The sequence below is a fragment of the Astatotilapia calliptera genome, chromosome 20, assembly GCF_900246225.1.
Source record: "Astatotilapia calliptera chromosome 20, fAstCal1.2, whole genome shotgun sequence".
Taxonomy (NCBI): domain Eukaryota; kingdom Metazoa; phylum Chordata; class Actinopteri; order Cichliformes; family Cichlidae; genus Astatotilapia; species Astatotilapia calliptera.
Window position 1 is genome coordinate 12278161 of NC_039321.1, and position 8621 is coordinate 12286781.

The 8621-nt window shown below is 42.4% G+C and overlaps 1 pseudogene; it reads right to left on the minus strand.

Moving 5' to 3' along the window:
• Positions 1-940: 940 nt before the first annotated feature.
• On the minus strand, positions 941-8314 carry LOC113013754 (glucocorticoid modulatory element-binding protein 2-like; annotated as a pseudogene).
• Positions 8315-8621: the final 307 nt, after the last annotated feature.

Below are 8621 nucleotides of genomic sequence, written 5' to 3' on the forward strand. Positions count from 1 at the left end.
GTGTGCAAATGCAAAAACTAAAGAACCTGCTGCAGATCTCTTCTAGTTAAGAGTTCCATCCGATGACTGGGGCTCATGTCTAAGTTTGGAATGACTGCTGCAATCTGCTGCTTTGCTTATAAAGCTGAAGGATTTACTCATAAACTTCATGTTCTGGGGGAGAATAAAGCTTTTAATGCAAAGTAGGGTCACAAAACTTTAACGCAACAAGAGTAACGATCAATTAAATACCTGTACATTTGCTTTCTTCAATGTGAAGTATAAATAACACAAAGTTTTTGTAATTTACATGTTAATGCTGAGTTCATGATACATACTCCAGCCAGCATAAGTCATGTACTGGTTAAGCTTCACATAAATGTTTTTTTACCCCCATTTTAAAGTGTTCTCCTGACCACACCCAGTGGTCAAAGCATCCCAAGAACAGGAGGTGGAGCAGGTCATCTACTGGAAGGTTGGTGGAGCTAAATCCCAACATGCTATCGGATGCATGTGTCAGAGGATGGATGTTAGACAGAAAAGCATAAAGCATGTTGTACAAAGTGCTTTGAGTGTTCAAGTAGAATAGAAAAGAACGATATAAGACCCAGTACATTAACAGTGTTTTATAATCCAAGTGAATTTAGAATCTATGAAGCCAGTAACATCACAGCAAACAGTCGTCCAAGGTCGGGACAATTCAAAAATCCTTCACTCTTTTTTATAAAAATACGTTTTACAAAAATCCTCAAGTCCTGAACTTTTCTTTAAAAAAAACAAGCATTTATTATCAAACTAAACAATCTTCCCTGTGTGGAATAAACAGACAGACGTGATACATATTTTATTACGGATGAAATATACAGTCACAACACCTGTTCAGTTTCTAAATGGAGATCTATGGATGTCTTGAATGCATGAAATGGTGTGGAAAAGGGTTCATAGGCCTTCACCTCCACCTTCAGTCCACTCCAAACTGAAGCCCAATCAGAAGCCAGACGAGGGAGCAAACAGCCAGGCTGTATTTCACTGCTTGCTGGTCCTGCTGGTCCCCGTCCTTCCTCTTTACCTGCTCTGGCTGACCTTTATCATCATCATCTAGCTTGGTTTGCCTCCTCGGAATCGTCGGCAGTGGCTGCCAAGGCGTCGACAACACTGATGGTGCCAACGCTGCTGTTGGACAGCGGCGCCCTGTGTGGTGGCCAGCCCTGCAGCGTCACCAGCTGGAACTGAGGTCCCACCAACTTAACGAAGGCCCCGGAGGCTGCTTGGCTGCTGGCCCCAGCTGCCCCTTCCTGACCGGCAGCAGTGGACAAAACTGTCAAGTTAGAGCCATCAGCTGAAAGCTCTGACCCACAGAGCGAGGAGGTCAGGAGGGTGTACGCGCCAACATTGGTGCTGGGCTGGGCTCCTGCCACAGTCAGCACCTTCCCCAGTGGGAGGCTGGTCAGCTGGCTAAGAGGCAGGGTGATCTGGGTGGGTGCAGCATTGACTGCGGCAGGACCGGAGACAGCACGCGTCAGCCGGGGACGCTTGGGCCCGGGAGGCGCAGGCACCGGCGTGAGGGTCATCAGGACGTTGTTGAGGTGCTGTGATTTGCTCTTCAGCTCCTTGGCTCGCTTCCTGTGCTCGTCACACTGCTGCTCCAGGGCTACAGGGGGAGACGGTGAAGTACCACAAGATTGCTGTTACTCCTTCATGCAGAATGCAGTCATTTCTACAAAAGTTACACCAAATCACACGCACAAGGAGACCACTTAGGATTCTGCACTGACCGGCTAGCTGCGAGTGTACTGCTCTCTGTAACGGTCCATCTGGCTCTTGGACTTGCCAGAACCTTTTTCACAAGGTCCAGCATTCCAAAGTTCTGCACTATGTTGTTGAGTAAAACAGCATTGAGAAACAGAGCAGTCACGCTGCGTCATTTCACGATCAGTATTTTATTAGTCGTCTGTGGCAGGTGACTAACCGACCCACAACCTGTGTGTGTTTCTAACCTTTGACCTGCAGCGGTGGGTCACACACTCTCTCCTGCAGCCCCTTCAGCACCTCCTGCAGCTCATTCTGGAAGTCCTCTACCACCTCTTCCAGCAGCCCTGCCTCCCTTCACCGCACGCCAGAACGCGATGGAGTCCTCTGTGCACCACAAACACACACATCAGTAACATGATTACCTCTCTGAGTCAGGTGACTCCACTTGATGGTGTCTGTGTGTATGTAGGTTGTTGATCACCTCCGATGGCTGTGACCCAGCCTGAAGCTCCTCCATCACCTCTGGAAATGATGCTGCAGCTCCATTCACTACAAACAGAGACGGCACACGTGGTTGCAGTGCAGACTGTGGTGCTGGTTCAGAAGCTCCACTCATCTGTGCTGCGCGTGGCTTCACTTTATATTTATTTATAACAATGACGTACTCCTGGATGCAAAGTCACTCACACTGTGACTGAATTACTGCCAAATGGGATTTTTCACAGGTAACATGTTTCCCAGTCTTCACTAAAACTAGCTTGGAAATAACAAGTCAGGTTTTCTGTTTGCCTGTGACTATACTGCTGGATGAAGGTTTTAAAAAGCTCTTAAAACTGTGCTCACACTCGTACATGGGGCCAAAGCATCGAGCTAAATACTCTCATATTACACCTGAGACAGACTCATCATATTACAGCCCACGCTGGAAGGAATCATATGATGGCTAACTTGTGTGAAAGATTTTAAATATCGAGGGAAAATCGAGCCATCAGGCCAGATCCTGGCTAGATCTTTCATATGTAAGCGTCAACATGTCCGACCAGTGGGTGTGTTGGGATTCAAACCTGTGCACGATTTTTAGTGAAATCACCTATGCCGTCAATTTGAAGCTCCTACGTCGCCTCGTTTTCCAATTACTGCATTCACAAACTTAGGTGTCCACGGCACCCGCCCGCCCAGCGAGGTGACGACAGTACAAAGGGCTGATTTGAGATCGCAAACTAACACACAATGTAACACAATCAAGTCTGATAAGAAGTCCTGCACACAAGCACTCTGAAAAGGTTAAATACTGGATTCTCTCAAATTACATTGTGTTGAAAAATATACTGCACAGTGGGGTTTGTATCCACTACAGTTACCGTCTATTAATAACTAGTCCAGACCTGAGCATGGTGCCATTGGTTTTCTGTTTGCCTGTGACTATACTGCTGGATGAAGGATTTAAAAAGCTCTTAAAACTGTGCTCACACTCATACATGGGGCCAGAGCCGAACCTAAAATCTGTGTTGGCAGGATTACATTAAGTGAGGCTAATGCAAAAGATTACTGATTAATCTTCATGATTCTGACCTCATCATGTTTGCAAACCTGCACATGGAGATGTAACACACTCCAAGACTCTGCAAAGTTATTTTTGTTTTCAGTATAGTGTATAAATGGTAAATGGTCTGTATTTATATAGCGCTTTACTAGTCCCTAAGGACCCCAAAGCGCTTTACATATCCAGTCATCCACCCATTCACGCACTGGCGATGGCAGCTACATTGTATAGAATCTGTTAATTTTTACTGTTTAAAGTGTTTATTTTTGCTTCATCACAGTCATTATTTTTTATGTAGTGTATTTGATTTGCACCAAATCATTTTGTAAAAGGACTTACAATCAGCTGATGAAGGCGTGGCGGGAATCACATCGTCTGACGAATCAGTGCTGATGGACACTTTAGTTCCCACCAGGTCTATTTTAGTACTGCGGCAGGTGTTGGAGCAGACCTTTGTGTGGTGATAGAAGTCCAGTTCACCAGAGTCCATGATCTTCCTGTGAAATTAAATATGATGAAAGGCTGTTAGGCACAATTTGCTGTAACTGTCTATCATGTCTGACAGAAGAGTGCCATCGTGACGCAAAACATGTTGAAAATAAGTTACAATGCAAACCAAAGGCCAAAAAAAATATCTAGGGGAGAGTTTAAGTATAGACAATAAATAAATAAATAAATAACCAGAGAGCGTGGGATTCTCTACAAGTTTATGAATAAATTAAATGCAAACAGGGGAGGGAAGAAAATATACACACACAAAAAAAGTACATTTAAGCACTTTAAATTACTAGTTTGAATGAAAAAGTTCTTTTTTAATGCATTGCACCCAAGACTGTGAGACCACCAGGCCCTCTACTGGTTGCTGTCGGGAACAACAAGCCGGCTTGTCTCTTTTTTCACTCGTAAATTCTCAGATATCTACCGTCAACTTAACTCTGCAGGAGCTTCTGACTCTGAAGTAGACTTCCTGTTTCCCCCACTGTCTTCCTCACAGTTATTTTCAAGCTTTACTCTTCCCTCCATAACTGATTAGATTAGATTAGATTAGATAGAACTTTATTAATGTATCTAATCTTATTAAAAAAATCTACATCCTTCACCTGTCACCTTGACCCTCTTCCCACTGTGTTAGTTAAAGCCTGTCTTCTGGATTACCAATGACCTTCTGATGGCAGCTGATTCTGGTCTCCTATATATCCTCATTCTTCTTGACAGCGTTTGATACCATTTCTCACAATATCCCCACATACACCCCCCCCCCCCTTGCTTGGATAGCCTCGTATCTCTCACTCAGTTTATCCAATTGAAATCACGCTCTTCAAGTCTCTATCCTGTTTCTGCTGGTGTGCCCCAGGGTTCAGTATTAGGGCCTCTTTTATTCATTATTTACATGCTCCCTCTTGGACATATATTCTGAAAATATAATATACATTTTCCCTGTTATGTCGATGACACCCAGCTCTACATTTCTTCTAAACCCAATTCATCCGTCCCACTTACCTCCCTCTCAAACTGTCTTATCGAGATTAGATCCTGGTTCTCCTCCAATTTTCTTAAACTTAACAGTAATAAAACTGAAGTTTTACTCATTGGCACGGCCTCTATCTTAACCAAATCCCACAGTTTTTCCATTAACATTGAACGTTCTCCCACCGCTCCCTCCCCTCAGGTTAAGAGTTTGGGTGTCATACTTGATAATACTCTTTCATTCCAGCCTCACATTAGTTACATAACCCTGTCTGCATACTTCCACTTACGTAATAATAACCGACTCCGCCCCTTCCCTCCTACCCATGCTGCTGCCATCCTTGTCCATAGTCTTATTACGTCCCGTACTGATTACTGCAATTCCCTCCTATTTGGTCTCCCTAAAAGGTCCCTTCATAAACTCCAACTTCTAACTCGTACTCCGTCCAGAGCTCATATTACCCGAGTTCTTCAGCAGCTTCACTGGTTGCCCATAGAAGGATAAACTTTAAAATCTTACTTCTCACGTATAAGTGTATCCATAAATCTGCTCCTTCCTATTTGTGTGACCTGCTCCATATCATCACTGTTTCTCGCCCTCTCAGATCCTCATCTGCTATTCATCTTACTGTTCCGTCCTCACGTCTCAACACTCCGAGGAGCAGAGCCTCCAGCCATTAGAAATATAAACTCTCTTCCTGTATTTAAGTCACAGCTCCAAACACATCTGTTCAAACTGGCTCATTCGCGTTAGTGCTGATTTTTATCTTTTATCAAGTTCTGTTTTGCAATTTTAACTTTCTTTATGTATTTAATGACTATTGCTCCTTTTATTAATGTTGTTCTTTGTAAGGTGACCTTGGCTTTTTAAAGGCGCCCTCAAATAAAGTCTATTGTTATTATTATTTTTATTATTATTATTAAAGTCAAAGTTTTGCAGAAGACATGATGATGTTAAAGGTGGAGTAAAGAGACTTAGCCTTTGTATGGGTTGAACCCAGTTATGAGAGTGAGAGGAAGTTTAAGCCGCTCAGTGATGCCACATGATTTCAGGCAGCATTCATTTTACCTAAATACTCTCATATTACACCTGAGACAGACTCATCATATTACAGCCCACGCTGGAAGGAATCATATGATGGCTAACTTGTGTGAAAGATTTTAAATATCGGGGGAAAATCGAGCCATCAGGCCAGATCCTGGCTAGATCTTTCATATGTAAGCGTCAACATGTCCGACCAGTGGGTGTGTTGAGATTCAAACCTGTGCACGATTTTTAGTGAAATCACCTATGCTGTCAATTTGAAGCTCCTACGTTGCCTCTTTCTCCAATTACTGCATTCACAAACTTAGGTGTCCACGGCACCCGCCCGCCCAGCGAGGTGACGACAGTACAAAAGGCTGATTTGAGATCGCAAACTAACACACAATGTAACACGATCAAGTCTGATAAGAAGTCCTGCACACAAGCACTCTGAAAAGGTTAAATACTGGATTCTCTCAAATTACATTGTGTTGAAAAATATACTGCACAGTGGGGTTTGTATCCACTACAGTTACTGTCTATTAATAACAAGTCCAGACCTGAGCATGGTGCCATTGAGTCGGATAGCTCTCTTCCAGTCTTTCAGAGTGGATTTCCCTGCTAAACACACAAACTCCTTTGGGCTGATGAGCTGCTCATTGAACTGATCAGAGAGGAAAGAAAAACAAGTCAGTGTAGATTTAGGACAAGCTAAGTGCTTTAAAAACGACTGTGTACCTGGACACATTTCACATTTATCCCAGGGCAGACGAATTTCTTCCAGATCAGAGTGGCTTTGACGTCTCCGCATGTGATTGGGTAGAACACGTCAGCTTCCACATCCACCTCTTCACTTAATTTCACTGCAAAGACAGAGATGCAAACATCTTCATAAGGACACATAGTAAACTGTAAAGTAAACCATCACTTACACGTTCTTTTATTTACTTCTGAAAAATTCAGAAGAGTGAAAAATGGCACGGCAGTTTATTCTTTACAGAAAATTATGCAAACAAAGTGGAAAACAAGAAAAATTAATCCAGCTGAAGCTAATAAAGAAAAGTTCAGTTCAAATTACCAATGACTGCGTCTTCCTTTGCCAGTGAATCTGCTCTGATGGCCTCTGCTTCCATTGGTGCTACTGTGAGGACATTCTCCCTGAGGGGGAAAAAACAGCAAACTTCTGCATATCAGTACATCTGCTGTATGTGATTTCATGTACAATATGTTATTTTGTATATATATGACTGTCAAGTAAGTGGAGTTGGCAGTCCACCTACAGTATTTCTGTTCTTTATGTAGCTATTCTGCATCCTATTACAGTTGTTTGAGTTTATTTTTAATGTTGTATCTCTCTCACTTTGTATGACAGTCATTTTATTTTATTTATTTTCCATTTTTGTACATGTTCAGTGATTTTACATTTCTGTGTTTGTTGCATTTCTTTGTAGCGTGCACTTTTGCATATTTTTATTTTGTGTTTTTGTCGACATCTTGCTCATCTTTGGACCTGTTTGTCTCTTTATAGCAGTTTTGCATTTCTATCTCACTATTACTCATCTTATATCTTTCAGTAAATTTGCCCCTTCCCATTTATTTTACATTTTGACCACAAGGCCATGTGTGCAGTGAGTATGTGTTACCCGGTCTGAGGGGTCAACTCTGCAGTGACCAGCACTGCTTTATCCTCCTCTGCCACAGAGGGGAGGTCCTCGCTCCCCGACTCCGGTAAGGTGACGATCACAACCTCATTCATTTCCTGCATGTTTACCTCTGATGAAGCCATGAAGACTCGGAGGAGCTCACCTACAGACAGGTGACAGCAGGGGGTGGACAGATGTTACTGATTGTATAATGTTGTAAAAGATTTAGTAATTAGAATAAATGATCTCCTGACTATAGCAAAAACACACCATAGTTCAGAGAAGGGTGGGAATGTGCAGAATTATTCCAGTAATACTGGGAATGACTGCAGAGCGTCCGTAACTGTATACGGGGATAAATGGCTGCTAGCTGTAGTAAACACTGACAGCATCTACTGTGTACTTTGTCTACACTGGAAAAACTACAGGAGACATCACTATTTTGTGACGGAATTAAATTGTTGGGGTTTGAATTTGTTTGCAACAAACTAACTAACATATTGAAATGAACTGAACGTGTTTGCTTTCTTGGCCTGATCGAACAGGATGTAACGACGCTCCCGCAGATTAGAGTATTATAGAGGGAGCTGAATAAGCTTACCTTGGCCTTGGGACGTAATGTTGAAAACGGTGTGTTGGTGTCGTCCCGACAGAAAGGATGCTATCTAGTAAATCTGAACCTATTCCAGTAAATTACTGTCAAAATATAAAGCTGATGATATCCGTCTCCTTTCGTCTTCATACAGAAAACTGTCGCTCTATTTTTGAAGCCTAAATTTGAAAACAAATACAATTAAGATTTCCTGCTCGTACCCAGCTAGCATGAATAGTTTTCTGTATAGTTCTTCTTCCTTTGTTATTTTTCTTGGTGGTTGGCGCTCCCAGATGGTACATTACTGCCCTCCATTGGTGTGGAGGCTGAAATGCCACAAAATACAAAAAACAGAAGCTACCTAACAAATTAGGCTGTCTTAAAAATGAAATATAGCCTGATAGTTTTCACGTCTTCAGTTCTTTATAAATAAATCAATAAGGTCCAGTTTCATTTCAGTTTTTGGATCAGTTGTCTATGCATACCCTCATATTTTCAGCATTGCAATAAAACATGTTCTATGGTTCTCCACTGCAGACACATTTTCCTGTGTGGTATTTTTCTGTTTAAACCAGTGTGTCCAAGTCTAAGTCCAGATATGACTGTCTCCTCTCTGCTGTT